Source organism: Musa acuminata, chromosome BXJ3-7 (genome assembly GCF_036884655.1).
Source record: "Musa acuminata AAA Group cultivar baxijiao chromosome BXJ3-7, Cavendish_Baxijiao_AAA, whole genome shotgun sequence".
In the NCBI taxonomy this organism is placed as follows: Eukaryota; Viridiplantae; Streptophyta; class Magnoliopsida; order Zingiberales; family Musaceae; genus Musa; species Musa acuminata.
The window spans coordinates 17,310,199-17,330,194 of NC_088355.1; positions in this window are offsets into that span (position 1 = coordinate 17,310,199).

Genomic DNA, 19,996 nt, shown 5'->3' on the forward strand with positions numbered 1-19,996 from the left:
AATGATGTGCTCTTGAGGTGGAACATCGTGCTCCTAAGGTGCCACCTGTATGAAGATTGAAATTGGAAGAGGTTTTCCAACCTGATCTCTTTGATACTCAAGTTACTAATATGAGATCTACAAATGTGGATTTGGGTAGTTCAAAAAAAATCTCTTGTATTAGGTTTAAGAAGTCTTTTTATATCCTAGAGGATGAGAAGAAAGTTTATTATTATCTTCCTCATCATAATGGATAAGAAGAAAGCATATGGTTGTCCTTCTTGACGTAATTACTTTACTTTTTTGAGAAGGAAGCTTATGTTTTCCTACTTTGAATCTTCATCCATATAGGCAAATGAGTGAAGGGTGACTTGGATCTCACATGGCAACAACGTGTCAGCTGATAATAGATTCCGTATCATTTGCCCCCCCCCCAAGGCATGCTTTAGGTCTCTTGTGAGAGGGGTTCGAAGCTCATTATTTAGTTTGTCCGACTTAGGGATGTTCAAAATCTCATCTTACGAGTCGCGTTCTCTTGGCACGAGTTGGGTTTTCGTAGCTCATACATCTTGGGTACATTTGACCTTGCACCTCTACTGTAGTGGATCTCTTCACATGGGTTAGGTTTTCTAGACTCATGCATCTCGAGCGCATTTGACCTTGTGCCTCCACCATAGCGGATTTATCTTAGTGTCAATCGGATTTTTCTGACTCATGTGTCTCGGGCATATTTGGCTTTGCGCCATCATCATTACAGATTTTTCTTCATGCAGGCAAGGTTTTGCTGACTTACGCATCATGAGCACATTTTGCCTTGCGCTTCCACCATAGCGGACTCATCTTGGCATTAGTCAAGTTTTTCGGATTCACACATCTCGGGTGCATTTGCCTTGTGCCTCTACCGTAGTGGATTTTGCTAGTTAGAGGTGCCCTACAAACCAATTACATGAGTGATGACACATGTGATATTCTGCGTAATCATTTTGCTTATTATTATTTATTGATATTTTCTCATTTTATGTTGTATGTTGTATATATTGTGATGTCCATGGATCTGTGCAATGAGAATCGGATTATGATAAAATCACGATAATGAGATAGATTCACCTTTAAACACAGACCCTAAATAATCCTGGTCATAAGTTGCTTGAGAGAGACATCGAGATAACCGGGCATACTAGTGCGTTGTATACCCATTCATATGATGGAAGCGACTGGTTTTATAACTGCTCATACGGGGACACAAGAGATACAATGCAGGTGCTCATTGGAGAATGAGTTTATTGATTAATCTGCTCATTAAATGTTGAATGGTTAATGATATCTCATTGTAAGATAATGATTCTATGGTCTCAGTTGTGTATCTAGTCCTTAGACTTGAGATACCAAGGATGTAATGTATGAGTACTCCGCTCTTTGATGCCAGACTTATAGGTTTGGAGGTTCCAGATCTAGCACAATCGATTATCAGGAGTAGTAGTCAATCTTACCAGAGCAATTGAGTGTCGATAGAGAATCATCTGATCTTGATGTCATGAGAAAAATATCCTATGTATTCTTGTTTAGGCAAATCCTTGGCCAAAGTCATTCGGATTGAGAGAGAAAGAGTTCTTTGGGAGAATTCGATTAGAGCGAGACTCGAGTAGATTCTGTATGGGTTTGATAACACCATGTTCGATATATGGTCTTTGAGATATTATATGGATAAGAGACTATATATACACAATAATTAAGGACAAACATGTCCAATGGATTGGATTCCCCTATATTATTTAGGGACTACAGCGCGGTGGCCTAGTACATTCGTAATCAATGAGTTGAGTGAATTATTATAAGAGATGATAATTCACTGAGTTAGAAAGAGTTCTGATAGGTATGACTCATGGCCAGCTCGATATTGGGCCTAGAGAGGCACACATATATGGTAAGTGTTGCGACGAGTAGAGGTTCAAATATAAAAGATCTACTATAGCTCTTAACTTATTGGATATCAAATAAATTCTTGAATTATTGGATCTTATGGATAAAATCTAATAAGAGCTAATGAGATATTATTGGGTAGAGATCCATTAATCCAAGAGACTTAAGTAGTTCGATTAAGATCTAGTACCTAATAGGGTAGGATCCATTAGGGTTAAGTTGATAGAGACCTATATAAATAGGAGGGAACCGAAGGAGTATAAGCTAGACCCTTTTTGGCTGCTACATCATATTCTCCTTCCTCCCTCTCCTTCTTAACTAATAGCCCTAGTTTGAGGCATGTGGATTGCAAGAAGGGTTGGCCCCTTCTTGATCACGTGGTGCGCATGGAGAGGAAGATTGTGTAGCGATTTGAGGAGCGTCTTCGTCGTATCTACCGTGTAGATCACCGCTAGAGAGGATGAAACTCTTTCCACTACTACATCACCATGGGCCACGATATCTCTAATAAAATGGAACCTTCTCAATGCTAATCAAAGGTGCCCTGCAAGCCATAGGTGCCCTGCAAGCCAATCACATGAGTGATGGCATATGTGACACAATACTGTTAGAACCCTTGCAGATTCTAAACTTAGGGTTGATCTCTTTAGGGGAGCGGCCTCCTTGGAACTCTATAGGGGTTCCTCCCTCCAAGTTGCTGCTCAAAGGCTGCGGAAAAGATTTATCTTTTGCTTGTCAAAAGAGGAGGAATACATGGCTATTTATAGGGTTTCTAAACCATAACTCCTAATAGGACTCCTACTCAAGACTCCTACTTCTAACCAACTCCTAATAGGACTTCTACTCAAGACTCATATTCCTTTACAACTCCTAATTCTTCTCTAAGAAACAACCTCTTAACCCTAGCCGGCCTCTTCACCTCTTTAATAGGGGTTGGCTTAGGTAGGTTTTACATGAATGTCCCTCTCAGTTAGGACTCTCCTAGCTAGAGTCCTAACAGACCCGCCCTCTTCAAATTAGCCTTGTCCTCGAGGCTGACAATTCATGAATTTTAAGAATTTGATCTTCAAGTCATCATAGTTCTCCCAAGTGGCATCTTCTGTTGGTAGGTTCACTCACTGTATTAGTACTTTAGTAGTGGGTCGTCATAATCGAGTCACGATCAGTCGATCAATAATGACACTTGGTTGGGTCTGGAGTTCTCCTTGGATAGTCATATTTGGTGAGTGGCTTTAGGCTGTCTCCAAGCAACTATTTACAACTTTTGTTTGGTCATTGATTTGTGGGTGATATACCATACATCTTTTCAATTTAGTACATTGCATATGGAATAACTTTATCCAAAATCTGCTCGTGAAGATGCAAGTAGAATTTATCATAAGCACAATGCGTCCCTTATAGTATAATTCTTTTGAGTCCCAATTGTAATGAGCCACGGAGCTTGGTGCTTCCTCCAATTTTTTTTAAATCTTACTAGTCTCTGAATCTTCCTGCCATTCCATCTTAATATCCTCAAGGAAGTCGCTGGTCGGAAGTGAAACGATCGAAACTTCAGCTTGCTCGGGTAGCATCTGCAAGAACATTCTCTTTCCCCTTTTTGTAGGTTATTTCATAATTAAATCTAAGAAGCTTTGTTACCCATTTTTTCTGCTCAGGGGATGTTATCTTTCGCTTCAAAAAGTACTTGAGGCTTTTATGGTCGGTTTTAATTTGAAATCGTCGACCAATCAAGTAGGGTCTCCACCTCGTTGTTGCACGCATAATGGCGAGCATCTCCTTATCATATGTTGACTTATTTTGATGGGAGGGAGATAATGCCTTGCTAGTGTATGCGAGTGGTCGACCATCTTGCATGAGAATGGCTCTAATTCCGACTCCAGATGCGTCAGCCTCAATAATGAAGGGTCGGTTGAAATCTAGTAGTGTTAGCATCGGCGTCGTCGTCATGGCTGCCTTAAGTTTGTCGAAGGCAACGGAGGCTCTGTCCAACCATTGGGAGACATATTTTTCTAGTAAAGAAGTAAGTGGTGCACTGATCTTTCCATAGTTTTTCACGAACTTAAGGTAGTAGCCTGTTAAACCCAGAAAGCCATGTAGCAATTTTATGTTCCTCGGGGTAGGCCAGTTTTACATTGCTCCAATTTTAAAGGGGTCCACCATCACACCTTCCTCTGATATGATATGCCCAAGATATTCCACCTTTTGTTGAAGAAAGCAAAAATTCGTAGTGGCCGTTGTGTATTTGAAAGGCGATTTTCGGTATGACTTCCTCGTACACTCGTATTTGATGATACCCGGATCAAAGGTCCAACTTTGTGAAGATTTATGCTCCCTTTCATCTAGCAATTCATCTACTAATGGAGTAGGGTATTTATCCTTGATGGTTATGCCTTTGAGAGCTCGGTAATCAACGCATATTCGCCATGTTCTGTCCTTCTTGCGTACAAGTAGCACTGGTGAAGAGTAGAGGTTGCAACTTGGTCGAATAACTCTTATTTCGAGCATCTCTTTTATAATCCTTTCTATTTCATCCTTCTGGAGATGTAGATACTGATATGGCCAAGTATTTGCTGGAGGTTTGCCTGAAAGAATTGTTCTATAATAATCACGTCGACGGGTAAGATGTAGGTTGTGTTGGTTCGTCAAATATATCTGAAAATTCAGCAAGCAAAGGAAGTAGGTTTGGATCTTCAAATTCTATTGGCTCTCTCTTAGTTTGCTGCTCAAGTTGTACCAAAAATCTGCTACATGCTTTATGCAAAACCTTCTCCATTTGTTGTGTGCAAATCGTCGTTACGTTGCCCCCACGTTTCCCGTTCAGTATCACCCGTTTCTCCTTACTGTAAAATTTCATAATTAGTTGCATAAAATTTTAAGAAATATCACCTAATGTCTTCAACCATTTAATTATGAGCATGGCCTCATGATTATCAAGAGGGAGAAGGAAGAAATATGCAATTATCTCTTGGTAAGGCCTCATGATCAGCAACAATTTCACTTGCGGGCGCCTACGATCATAGTTCAAAATCCATCCATTAGCGACCTTAACGTCAAACCTGTTGCAATTCTCGATAGGTAAGGCCATCTGGATAGTAACCTTACTATTTAGAAAGTTATTAGTACTGCCTGTGTCGATGAGAACAGTGATCGGTTATTGTTTGAGAAGGCCTCCAACTTTCATCGTTTGCGGGTTTGAGTAGCCGGCTAGTGTATGTACCGTAACTTCGGTTGGTTGTGGCTCTTCTTCTGCATCTTCTTCTTCATATTCAAGGCTCTCTTCTGGATGTTCAATGACCTCTTCTTCTATTGGTTCAATCATAAGAAGTATCCCTTTACTACAACGATGCTCACGGCTCCACGGCTCGTCACAATGCCAACATAACCCCTTCGCATATCGCTCCCGAAGCTCTTCTCTTATTAACCTTTTTGGTGTAGGGACTTGGTCGATAGTAGGGGGGGCTGAGGGCTTCAATATTGCTGGTTGAGGAGTGACCCTAGTCCTCTGAGCTTTATGGTTCAATTGCTCCTCTTGATGTCGTGCGAAAGAGATGGCTGCCATAAGTGTATATGGTTGTCGCGCTTTAACTTCTCCTCGGATCTCCGGCTTCAAGCCCTCAATGAAGGTCCTCAATAACTATTTTTGAGACCAATCACGAGTTTGATTAGATAATCTTTCAAACCTGGTTTGGTACTCCTGAATGGTAGAGGTTTGTCGGATCTTTGCTAGTTGTCCGTCAATATTCTCGTAATCGGTTGGTTTGAAGCGGATCAACAGTCCTTCTTTGAATTGTCACCATGAAAAGACTCCATAAGTATGTTTAAACTAGTCAAACCACTGTATAGCATCCCCTTCAAGATGTATAACTGTAATTTTTACCATAGATGCATCCGCGATTTTATGGTACCGAAAATATCGCTCCGCGTGCGAGATCCATCCAATCGGGTCTCCTTCTTCCCATCTAGGGAAATCCACTCTCATGCAAGGATAGTTGGGGTTGGTCATAGAGCTTCCCCTCTTCTGGAAGTCATATCTTTGGGCTTGGTGCGATTGGGCAAAGCTCTCTCCTTGATGTGATTTCTTCGGGCTTAGTGGTCGGCCCAATCTGAGTTCGGTAAAGAGTGTCCGAATCTTATCCTCCATTCGTGCCTCAAAGACTTCGAATTTAGCATTGATTACCTCCTCAGATGCCATAGTATATGTCGTCAAATCTGTGATGTTAAGATCTCTCTTTTGTTGTCGGATTAAAGGCATGTATTGGTTGAGAGAGGTGATGGTCGAAAGGGTTGGTAGATCGGTGGATGTAGGCTACGGTTTAGGCTTGTTTTGTGGCTATTTTGGGTACAGTTTGAGGGTGTGGTTTAGTGGAGTTTTAGGGCTGTAGATGAAAGTTTTGGATCTGTGGTAGATGGTAGCAAAGGTTTGATAGAAATAAGTGAAAGTTGCAGCAAGTATGTGCTGTCTTGTAAGAGTAGAATTGTCGTCGAAGAAATAACAGTTTCTCGACGTAATTTTCACCAAAAACTTGAGAGAATTAAGAAGGGAATTGATAGAAAAATCATAGTTTATATGATAGCAAGGATATCTAATTTAATCAAGAAAATTTTGGCAGTATAACAGCAAGGAAATTGGTGCAAGTTGTGATTGCAGAATTCTCGTCGAGAAATTTCAGTGGGTTACGATGAAAATTTGCAGCAAGACAAAATCGTTTTTAGAGATGAATTTCTTAATAGATCAATCATAAATGGAAGCCAAGATGATCTATGAAGTGTATAAGAAATTTCATTCAAAAAAGATTGCAAATAGATGGGTTATGGCAACAATATGCGGCTGAAATTTTCTACAGCAAAGATTTTTAAGTATAGCAGATTGGACGTAAAAGATCAGTAGTTTATATTGAAAATTTTTTGATGAAACCAAAGGGAATTCTACTGTTAGGAAGTTTTAAAGCTATCATAAAAATTTTGTAGAGATTTGGATAGAAACAATATAGTATCAAGATCAAACAAACAGTGCTCTGCGGCTGAAATTTTACAGTGCAGATTTTCAAGTATAGCAGATTAGACGTAAAATATCAATGGTTTATATTGAGAATTTTTTAACAAAACCAAAGGAAATCTGTTATTAGGAAATGTCAAAGATGTCATAAAAATTTTGTAGAGATTTGGATAGAAAAAACACAGTAGCAAGATCAAACAGATGGTGCTATACGGTTGGAATTCTTCAATGTATCTTTTGTCATAGAGATGAAAACTTTATAACGAAAAGTTTATGAAGCAATATAGGAATAATTTTTTTAGGATTTTCAAATATGGATAACTAAATTGCAGCAGTAGTAAGGTAGAAAACCAGAACCTGTTGCAATTCACGGGGAGATCAAAGGATGATCCTTGGTGGTGGAGATGACGGCGGAATTTGGCAACGATCTCTTAAGCAATTGTGGGAATTGCTTTGGGCGGTTGTGGAGGGTTGATGGATGGCTGTGGAAGGACAGCGAGATGCCAAGAACATTGCTCTGATACCAGGTGTTAGAATCCTTGCAGATTCTAAACTTGGGGTTGATCTCTTTAGGGGGTCGGCCTCCTTGGAACTCTATAGGGGTTCCTCCCTCCAAGTTGCTGCTCAAAGGCTGCAGAAAAGATTCATCTATTGCTTGTCAAAAGAGGAGGAATACATGGCTATTTATAGGGTTTCTAAACCCTAACTCCTAATAGGACTCCTACTCAAGACTCCTACTTCTAACCAACTCCTAATAGGACTTCTACTCAAGACTCCTATTCCTTTACAACTCCTAATTATTCTCTAAGAAACAACCTCCTAACCCTAGTCGACCTCTTCACCTCTTTAATAGGGGTCGGCTTAGGTAGGTTTTACATGAATGTCCCTCTCAGTTAGGACTCTCCTAGCTAGAGTCCTAACACATACATACTCTTTTTTCTTATTATTATTAGTATTTTTCTCACTTTATGTTGCTTGTTGCATATATTATGATGTCCATAGATTTGTGTAATGAGAATCGGACCGTGATGAGATCATAATAATGAGACTAATTCATCTTTAAATGCATACCTTAAGTAATCCCAATCGTAGGTTACTCGAGATAACCAGATATACTGGTGTGTTTATGCCCGTCCATATGATAGAAGCGGTTGGTCTTATAGCTACTCGTGTGGGGATACTAGGGATACAATGCATGTGCTCATTAGAGAATGAGTTCACTGATTGATCCACTTATAAAATACTGGATGGTTGATGATACCTCATTATTAGATAATGATTCTATCGTCCCAATTTTATATCTAGTCTTTAGACTTAAGATACTAAATATGTCATATATAAGTACTCTACTCTTTGATACCGGACTTATATGTTAGGAAGTTCTAAATCTAGCGCAATCAGTCATTGGGAGTGACAACCAAACTTACGAGGGCAATTGAGTGTCGATAAAGAATTATTCACTCTCGGTGTTATGAGAGGAATATTCTATGTGTTCTTGCTTAAGCAAATCCCTAACTAGGGTCATTCAGATTGAAAGAGAAAGAGTTCTACAAAAGAATCTTATTAGAGTGAGACTCGAGTAAAAACTGTATGCGTTTGATAATACCATACTCAGTATATGGTCTCTTGGATATTAGATGGATGAGGAACTATAGATACATGGTAACTGAGGACAAACATATCTAATGGATTGGATTGCCCTATATTATCTAGAGACTATGACGTAGTAGCCTAGTACGTCTATAGTCGATGAGTCGAGTGAATTATTATGGAGATAATAATTTACTAAATCAGAAGGAGTTTTACAAGTATGACTCACGGCTAACTTGATATTGGGCTCAGAGGGTCACACACATATAGTAGGTGTTGCGACGAGTAGAGGTTCGGATATGAGATATCCGCTAGAGTCTCTATTTTATTGGATATCCAATAAGTCGTTGAATTATTGGATCTTGTGGAAAAGAGTCAATGAGAGATTATTGGATAGAAATTCACTAATATAAGAGGCTTGGGTAGTTGGATAGAGATCCAGTACTCAATAGGGCAAGATCCATTACGGTTAAGTTGACAAGGATCTCTATAAATAGGAGGGAATTAAAGGGGCCATAGGCTAGACCATTTTTGGCTGCCACCTACTATACTCCTCTCTCCCTCTCCTCCTCAACCGATAGCCTTAGTTTGGGGCATATAGACAGTAACAAGGGTCGGCCCCTTCTTGATCACGTGGTGTGCATGGAAAGAAGGATTGTGTAGCGATTTGAGGAGCGTCTTCATCACATCTACAGTGTGGATCACCGTTAGAGAGGACAGTTGACCTCCTTTATCCTCTCCTACAGATCTGTTGGTTTACAAGGATGTACAATCTCCCTAAGTAACACATCTTTTATATACGTATAGTTTTTTGGTTTTACGGGATTTTGCATACTAATCTTCGCACAACGATAAGAAACTTTTTTTTATAGAAAATATGAAATTTTTATTTTCTGTTCTTCCACTATACATGTGATCCTTAGGTTTCCCTATACTATCATGTATGTTGTGCTATGTACCAGGCCTGACATAGCACATGCTTTAAGTGTTACAAGCAGATATCAAGCGGATCCATGTTTAAAACACTAGAAGGCAGTAAAGTGTATCCTTAAGTATTTAAGGACTAAGGATTTTTTACTAGTATATGGAGAAAGTAGCCTCATGATAGAGGGCTACACAGACTTGAGTTTCCAATCTAATATTGATGATAGCAAGTATAACTCAAGGTACGCGTTCATCCTGAATAGAGGAGCAGTATGCTGGAAGAGTTCCAAGTAAGATACTACTATTGACTCGACCACAAAGACGGAATATATTGCTACGGTAGAACTAGCAAAGGAGAGAATTTGGAGGAAGAAGTTCATCACAGATCTAGGAGTCGTGTCAAGCAACGAGGAGCTGGTTTCTTTATATTATGACAATAATAAGGTGATTGCTTAAGTGAAGGAACCTAATTCTTATCAAAAGTCAAAGCACGTTCTAAGGAGATTCCACTTGATTAGAGATGTCATGGCCCGTGGTAATGTAGTAGTGGAAAGAGTTTCATATGAAGATAACATCACAGATCCACTAACAAAGCCATTGTCTCAGATTATTTTGAACGTCACAGGGGTCTGATAGGGATCAGACACATAGGTAATTGGCTTTTGGTCAAGTGGGCAATTATTAGTCATAGGTGCCTTATAAGCCAATCACGTGAGTGATGACATATGTGACATACTACGTAGTCTTTTTTCTTATTATTATTTATTGGTATTTTCTCACTTTATATTGCATGTTGTATATATTATGATATCTATGGATTTGTGTAACAGAAATCGGATCATGATGAAATCACAATAATAAGACTGATTTGCCTTTAAACATAAATCCTAAATAATCTCGGTCATAGGTTACTCGAGAGGGATATCGAGATAACCGAACAGACTAGTGTGCTGTATACCTGTCTATATGATGAAGGTGGTTGGTCTCATATCTGCTCATGTGGGGACACTAGAGATATAGTATAGGTGCTCATTAGAGAATGAGTTTATTGCTGGATGTTTAATGATATCTCTATTAGGATTGAGTCGGCACTAAGAGAGGGGTAGGGGGGGTGAATTAGTGCAGCGATAAAATTCATGTCGACTAGAAAATCTTCGTATGAGAAAATCGTTTCGACAATGTTTAACTTGAAAGCATACAGAAGCGTAGTGAAAGTAATAAGCAAGTAAATCAGTTTGTAATATAAAGATGAAAAGCTTAAAGTAAATGTAAACCAGATTTATAGTGGCTCGGTCGTCGTGACCTACATCCACTCTTGATTCCTCTTCATTCGAGGTTACTGGTTTCCACTACTAATCTTCTTTCAATGGGCGAAGATCAACTGCCCTTACAACTCGATTCTCCTTTTGATAGGTTCAAGAGAGAACCTCTACACCCCTACTACCTCCTCTCTTAAACTTTACCAACACTTAGAGCTTGAGAGGAGTTATCACAAGATTACAACAGAGTTTTTCTTTCTTTTTGCTCTTAGTTGTTGTATATTCTAAGCAGGGATGAAAGGGGTATTAATAGGTCCCAAATGGATTCAAACTTAGACCCTAAAAGTGTCTCATCCTTGATTTTTGGGGTATTGGTGGAACCATTGCTAGTGCTGGGTGGTACCACCGCCTACAGCAATGACACTAGGCGATACCACCGCCTGACAGTATTTATGGCAGGTGATACCACCGCCTAGATCACTTGGGAGGCCGAGCCTCAAGTGGTTCCACTGCCCACCTTGTGCAGTGCCACCGCTTGGCATGGCTCCAAGTGGCTGAGTAGGCCTTCCATTCAGCCCAATTCAACCCTAACTTAGGTCCAATTGGTCCCTAATTGAGTTGGCCTAATTACATTCTAAACCAACCCAATTATGACCTAAAACCTACTTCGATCTAGACAATTATTACAAAGCTAAATCAAATATTGTCTGACATGTCATTGGTTCATCGATGCCTCATCTAATTCTTCAGCACATCATCCTCTTTTGTGGCCTATTGCCCAATTGGCCAATTGACCTCCATAACTCCGATTTCCTTAGTGCAATTTTTGCTCTTCTTAGCCCGATGCCCGAACCCATGGCCCGAAGCCTTTTGCCGATACGTTGAGCGATCCTTTGGCTCAATGTCCAATCTTCTGACATGTTCCACTCTGGCCCAACATTATTCTTCCCACTTTAATTGTCTCTCCTTGATCAAAGCTTCCTATGTCACTCAAAATGCAGATCAAATCACAAACACATCAGTTGATTTCATCATCAAAATCCGAGATTCAACAATCTCCCCCTTTTTTATGATGACAACCAATCGATGATGGAGTTTAAACTAAACTCCCCCGATCAATATGCCATATTGATAGAACTCTTGAATTCAAAAATTCAAGTAATATGTTATCATAAAATCATGCATAATATTTTATTATCGTCATTATACTTCTCCCCCTTTGTCATCAACAACAAGGAGAAGTGCAACTATCAATTTTTGGAACATTATTTCATATAGTTAGCAAAATTTTTGCATGTTTTTGAAATATACAAGCTAGCAAACTTAGTAAGTTTTATAACATTTTCGAACATGCAAGCTAGCAAATTTAGCAAGTTTTACATTATTTTCAAATATGCAAGCTAGCAAATTTAGCAAGTTTTACTATTGTTTTAGAGAATACAAGCTAGCAAATTTTTGAGATGTTCATGCATCATGAGTATTGACTCTCTTGAGATGTGTAAGATAGTACTTCTTGCTTCTCTTTTGAGGTGAGCATCTTTTGAGGTGAGTTTTGCCTCTCTTTGCAATATGCAAGTTAGCAATTTTTCTCCCCCTTTGTCATTGTCAAAAAGAAGGGAAGAATACAATGTTGTAATTTTTTTCCCTTTACATCAATTTTCAAATCATTACAAAGATAAAGTATCATTCTTATTTCAGTATAACATATTGAAATAAGGTATCATTTCAGAAAATGATAATTGTTGACTTTCACATCATTTCATCAAAAAAATCATAAGTATTGCATGAATCATTTCAAATCATAAATATTTCTAATCATGATGGTATCAAAATGTTAAATTATATTACATTCTACCATTTATGATAATAACTTCTCATTTGTATGCATTAACATAATATCATGAGTATTCAGTTGACAAGTAGTAGTAACTAAGGTATTAATTCTCCGAGGATAAGAGCTAGCAAGGGTGTCAAAGGATATCAATTCTCCGATGCTCTAGTAGTAGCTTGTCCACTTGCCTACTTGTCTAGTAGTGGCTTGGCTCTGTTCCTATTCTAAAGTCTGGTTAAGGCGTGGGAAAGGAAAGGTTCGGAAATGGTAAGTCCAGGGAGTTCTATAGTACTGAGCCTCATTGTGTTCTTCTTGCCTTCATCTAATCTAACGTTGTTTGTCCATTAGTAGTAGCTTGTTTCTATCTGTGATTATTATAATATTACATTTACAATAGCTCTTATAGTAAGTTGTAACGCAAAGCAAGTAATAGACTCATAGAAATACGTTCTATAATGAGTTCAGACAAGTTATTGTGTGAGCCTAGCCTGGCCTCTATAACTCTATTAATTAGTATAAAGTAACTTCTTGTCTTCCCTGACCTAGACTTTGCAAAACTAAATTGACCTCTCTAGACCCTAATTTAGATACTATCAAATTAGTTATTTCAAATCCTTAGATGCTTTTAATGTAATTTCCAATAAAGCATAAGAACCAAGCTACGTATAAACAAGAAACTCCCTTAAGTATACAAAAGCAAACAATCGGAAAGGGTAAGTCTATAAATACAGTCTTGGAGCCAAGCCAAAGTGAAAAAAGACGGAATTGAGTATTTCTTGGCTTTACGATGGTCCAAGCATTAAGGTGAAGGTAAGGCGTTTCATTCAAGACTCGCTCTACTAATTGTCTAGGAAAGTAGTGAGGGTTGTCAGTTCATAAAGTTCTAGTATAGATTGCTGGCCAAATCACTAAGCTAAGGTATTAATTCTCCACTTCTAGGGTACTAGATAAGAATTCCACTATTGGTATTAATTCCCCGATGTCTATAGTATAAGATCTAGTATAAGACCTAACACTCAGGTATTAATTCTCCGCATCTAGGGCAACTCTGTAGTGCAAGTCAGAATCAAACTCATTAGTCATTAGTCAGAATCAAACTCTGTAATAAGTAAGCAAAAGGTCAGCAGTTCAGTAAGAAGGAGGAAGGTACTAGAAATAAAGTAGTATAACTCATATGCAAATAAGGAAGAAATACAACTAGTAAGAAGGAGGAAGGTATATAAAAACCACTGATCTAATGTAAGGTGTTGGCAGTTCTTAAATCGAAGTAAAGTCTAGGCCCTTATAGTAAGTTGTTCGAGGAAGAATAAGGTCCAGCTCGCTAACGAATTACTGTTGCGCTAAGGGAGTTGATAGTTCTAGTTATCAAGTAAGAATTGAACTAATAAGTCAAGGAAGAAACCCGGAACTACGTTATCAGAAAACAAGTAGTATAACAACCCATGTGTTAAGCAATGAGTAAATAGAGAAAGAGGAAATAAGAAACTAGGAAAGAGGAGTTTACTTATTAGGAGTTACAGAGGAAAGAGATAGTTGACTTATTATAGTATAAGTATAAGAGTTGTGGTAAGTGAGTTAAGTAAACAATAGCTGAGTAGCGGTAAGTCCAGTAATTGCTTGCCTATTTGAGGAAGAATAAAGTAAAGGTGAGGAAGCAATTCTAAAAGTAGATAGTAAGGAAGGAGGTAAGTAAATGAATAGTAAGTATTTGTAAGTATAAGACTAAGAAGGTATTAGAAGAGGGAGAGATCTAGCGCATGAAAGTAAGTATTAGAGTGTTGAGCCGAGCAGGAGGGCAATCCGAAGCTTTAGAAGGAAAGTAGCTCGACCCCAAACATGAAAGGCGAGTCTGCAAGATCAGTTGAGTTACTTGCTTCTGAGTCTAAGTTAGTTAAGAGAGTAGGGAGTTTTAGGGAAAGAAAAGAAAGGGGATATAGAGTTTAGTGTAGATACCATACCATACCATACCATATCGGTAATCTGAATCACTTATATGCGGACGCAAGAGAGTCTACAAGATCGAAAGCCTAAGTTTGATCTAACGCTAGATCATAAGATAGAGAAGATTGGTGATAGTTTTGGTTGCTTCTAATGATTAGAATTGCCTGTTGGAGAGGGTTAAGGTGAAACAACATATGTCTTTACAAAGAGATCTCTACTGGTGAGGTGGGGGTTAAAGACGAGAATTGCCTTATTGTGACGATGTCGCTCTTCGCTCAAAGTTTCAAGTGTAGTTCCACGGTTCTAAAGTCAGCAGCAAGCGGGCTAGTTCCAGTTTAATCCCGAGTGTCATCTGTGTTAGTTGTCGAGACCAGAGAAAGAGCAAATTATTGATCTGTAGCGTTAACGGGAGTTGGGTATATCAGAGGGTAGGGTCAGATTACGTCTATTATAAGTGGTGTAGGTCAAGAATAAGGGGAAACATTTGATGCTCTATCCGGAGTAGGAGATCAGTTGGAGAGTCCGGAGTAATCCATTAGATTAATCAATCACATAAGAGTTACGGTTATTATTAAATATCTTATTTAATAATAACGTAACCGTTCTTGTTAAGATTCATAATTCATTATCATGAATTTCTTCATTTATTATGGTTTAAATGATTTCAGTTTCTTATTCTTTATGCATGAAACCGTTATTATTAAATTAAATATTTAAAATCATTAAGTTCTTCATTATGGTCCAAACGTTACAAATTTGAATTAATTCTTGAACGTTATGAGTTGGTGATGATAAATGTTCTTGATGGGAGAACATCTATATATACATGAGGATTTTGGTCCCTTGGCTCAATCATCTCTTTGAAGCGAAAGGCTTTCCTACACCATCTAAAGCGAGAGTTCTGAGCCGAGAAGAACCAAAGTTCAAGAAGAAATCTCTGTAGAAATTCTTGGCGACAATGGTTGGAGGTATGCTATTTCGTTTCCGCATTAGTTTTATTGTGTTTCTATTACAATGATTTAGAAACACAAGTTGGCTTCATTAAAATTTCTTACATTTGGTATCAGAGCCAAATGACCTCTGCCTTGATATGAAAAAGTTTTCATTTTTATGTCATGAAAATGATTTGATTTTGGTTTCTTCTTGGAAACTTCTTGATATATTTTATTGAAAATCACAAGGAAATATCATTTTCAACATTTTAATTGGTAAAATGCTCATATTATGTATGCATATTTAGTTATATTAATTATGTTTATGAGCAAATTTTTTATGTTTAAAATGTCTAGTGATCCATATAATCTTAATTAATTAAGAATTAGCCACAACATCCTTAATTAATTAAAATTATATATAAAGTTAAAATAAGGATCACATAAGTAATTAGACATCATATTGTGATTGATTATATTTTGTATAATAATTGTTATCCTACATGATCTTTTATTATATTTAATATAATTAATCAGGATAAAATATCAGATTATTTTCATAATTTACCCACAGGGATTATGAATTGGAATATAATTTGATAGTTTTATCATAAAGACCATATGAATCTATTTGAATTAAGAATTTAGCCCACAAGCAATTTTTAGTCATGAGATTCATATTTTTGGCATGTTTTACATTGGTAAAACATGTAATTTAGTCTATTAAGCTTCAAATTTTGACATAAGCATGTTTGATTTTATGCAATTTCTTAAACTGTTAATTTCTCTGATATTCGATGTGATATTCCCGAACTTAGTGGTGATAACTATAAGATATGGAAGGAGAGGGTTCTCCTCCATTTAGGGTGGATGGATATTGATTATGCTATTAGAAAAGACGAACCACCTATAGTCACTGATACCAGCACTCTAACTGAGATCGCGTTATATGAGCGATGGGAGCGATCCAATCGGCTCAGCGTGATGTTTATCAAAACTAAGATAACTGCTGGCATACGTGGTTTTGTTGACCAGCATGAAAATGTCCGAGACTTGCTAAAGGCTATCGATGAACAATTCATCACTTCGGATAAGGTACTAGCAAGCACCCTTATAATGAAATTTTCATCCCTTAGACTCACCAACATAAAGGGTGTACGTGAGCACATAATGCAAATGCGAGATATTACGGCTCAACTTAAGAAACTTGAGGTTAATATGTCAGAATCCTTCCTGGTGCACTATATTCTGAACACCCTTCCACCTCAATATAGCCCTTTTAAAATTTCATACAATACACATAAGGACAAATGGTCAATTAATGAATTAATGACCATGTGTGTTCAAGAAGAAGAGAGGCTAGTAATGGAATTGGGTGAGAGTGCATTGATGGTAACCACTCGAGGGAAGAACAAAACTGACAAACATCAAGCCAATCAAAAAGCTTATAAGTAGGGAAAAGGTAAAATACCACCCCAAGCTGATTTCAAGAAAGAAGCAAGGTGTTTCTTTTGTAAAAGAAAGGGACACATGAAGAAGGAATGTACGAAATTCCAACAATGACTTGAAAAGAAAGGTAAACCAACCTCATATGTATGTTATGAATCTAATATGGTCAATGTTAATATTAACACCTGGTGGATTGACTCTGGATCAACAATCCATATTGCAAACTCTTTACAGGGTATGCAAAACCTAAGGAAGCCAATGGGAAGTGAGCAAAGCATCTTATTAGGAAATAAGATGGGCTCACATGTGGAAGCAATTAGAACATGCATTTTAACTTTAAGTAGTGGTTTTGTTTTAAAATTGGAAAGAACATTTTATGTACCAAGTTTCTCATGAAACTTAATTTATGTTTCGAGACTCGTACCATTTGGATATTCCTTTAATTTTAAAGACACATCATTTCATTTATTATATAAATCTGATTGTGTTGGGAATGGTATTTTGTGTGACGGTCTTTACCGTATTTTATTACAAAATGATAATACTCAAGGTTCAATGCATGTTCACGCTGGCATTAAGAGGTGTAATATTAATGAGGACTCCTCTATATTATGGCATCGGAGATTAGGACATATCTCCATAGAGAGAATTAAAAGATTAGTTAAAGATGGGGTACTTAGTACTCTTGATTTTACTAATTTTAAGACTTGTGTGGACTGTATTAAAGGAAAACAGACCAATAAATCCAAAAGGGGTGCTAATAGGAGTTCAGACTCATTAGAAATAATTCATACTGATATATGTTGTCCAGACATGGACATACATGGTCAGAAATACTTCATCTCCTTTATAGATGATTACTCACGATATATGTATATATATTTGCTTTATAATAAAAATGAAGCATTGGATGCCTTCAAAGTCTTTAAGGCTGAAGTTGAGAACCAATGTGGTAAGCAAATTAAAATTGTGAGATCAGATAGGGGTGGAGAATATTATGGTAGATATACTGAAAATGGACAAGCACCTGGTCCTTTTGCTAAGTTTCTTCAAGAACATGGGATTATTGCCCAATACACTATGCCTGGTTCTCCAGACCAGAATGGTGTTGCAGAAAGAAGAAACCGAACATTATTGGACATGGTGCGGAGTATGCTTAGCAACTCCAATCTTCTTAAGTTCTTGTGGACTGAAGCATTAAAAACGGCTGTGTATATATTAAACCGAGTTCCAACCAAGGCTATCCAAAAGACACCATTTGAACTATGGAAAGGTTGGAAACCGAGTTTGCGACATATGCGCGTTTGGGGATGTCCGTCTGAAGTTAGGATATATAATCCACAATGGAAGAAACTGGACCCGAGGACTGTTAGTGGGTATTTTATTGGATATGCCGAAAAGTCCAAAGGTTACAGGTTCTATTGTCCATCTCACACAACTAGGATTGTGGAATCAAGAAACGCTAAATTTCTTGAGGATGATGTGATTAGTGGGAGCGGTCATTTCAGGAACATAGTTTCCACACATAATCATATAGAATCTCAACCTTCCACATCAAATGATAGATTGGTTATAGTTCATAGCACTCCTCAAGTACAAATTAGTGCTGAACAACCAATCATTGAAATTTCACAAGTTATTGATAGTATTCTAATAGATCAAGCAGTTCAGGAATTACAACAAGCTCCTGAACAACTAGTTGAACCACAAGTTCCTCAAGAAACCATTGGTACAACATTAAGAAGATCTACTAGAAATAAAAGATCAGCAATTCCTAGTGATTATGTTGTATATCTACAAGAATCTGACTATAATATTGGAGCCAAAAATGATCCTGAAACATTTTCACAAGCCATGAGTTGCAAAAAGTCAAATTTGTGGCATGATGCTATGAAAGAAGAGATGAATTCCATGATGAGCAATGGAGTCTGGGATCTTGTAGAGTTGCCTAATGAAGCAAAGGCCATTGGTTGCAAATGGGTCTTTAAAACTAAGAAAGATTCGTTAGGCAACATTGAGAGATACAAGGCAAGACTTGTTGCAAAGGGATTTACTCAAAAAGAGGGAATCGATTATACGGAGACATTTTCTCCTGTATCTAAGAAAGATTCTTTGTGTATTATTTTAGCATTAGTTGCTCATTTTGACCTTGAGTTGCAACAAATGGATGTGAAAATAGCATTTCTTAATGGAGATCTAGAGGAAGAGGTTTATATGAAACAACCTGAAGGTTTCTCCTCTAGTGTTGGTGAGCACTTAGTTTACAAGCTTAGGAAGTCTATATACGGCTTAAAACAAGCCTCCTGCCAATGGTATTTTAAATTTCATGAAGTGATTTCTTCATTCGGATTTGTTGAAAATCTCATGGATCAATGCATATACCAGAAGGTTAGTGGGAGTAAAATATGTTTCCTTGTTTTATACGTAGATGATATTTTGCTTGCAACCAATGATAAGGATTTGCTGCATGAGGTGAAACAATTTCTTTCTAAAAATTTTGACATGAAGGATATGGGTGAAGCATCTTATGTCATTGGCATTAAGATCTATAGAGATAGACCTCGAGGCATTTTAGGTCTATCACAAGAAACCTATATTGATAAACTTTTAGAAAGATTTCGGATGAAGGATTGTTCACCAAGTGTTGCTCCTATTATGAAAGGTGATAGGTTCAATTTGAACCAATGCCCAAAGAACAATTTTGAAAGGGAATCAATGAAAAACATCCCATATGCTTCTGTCGTAGGAAGCCTTATGTATGCTCAGGTCTGTACTAGACCTGATATTGCATTTATTGTGGGGATGCTAGGTCGATATCAGAGTAATCCAGGTATAGACCACTGGAGAGCTGCAAAGAAAGTGATGAGGTATCTACAAGGAACCAAAGATTACATGCTTATGTATAGACATACAGACAATCTAGATGTGATTGGTTACTCAGATTCAGACTTCGCCGGTTGTGTTGATTCTCGTAAATCAACATCAGGATATATTTTTATGATGGCCGGTGGAGCTATTTCTTGGAGAAGCGCTAAGCAGACCTTGACTGCTACTTCTACCATGGAAGCTGAGTTTGTCTCCTGCTTTGAGGCTACTTCACATGGTGTATGGCTTAAGAGTTTCATTTCTAGGCTTAGAATCATGGATTCTATTTCTAGGCAATTAAGAATTTTCT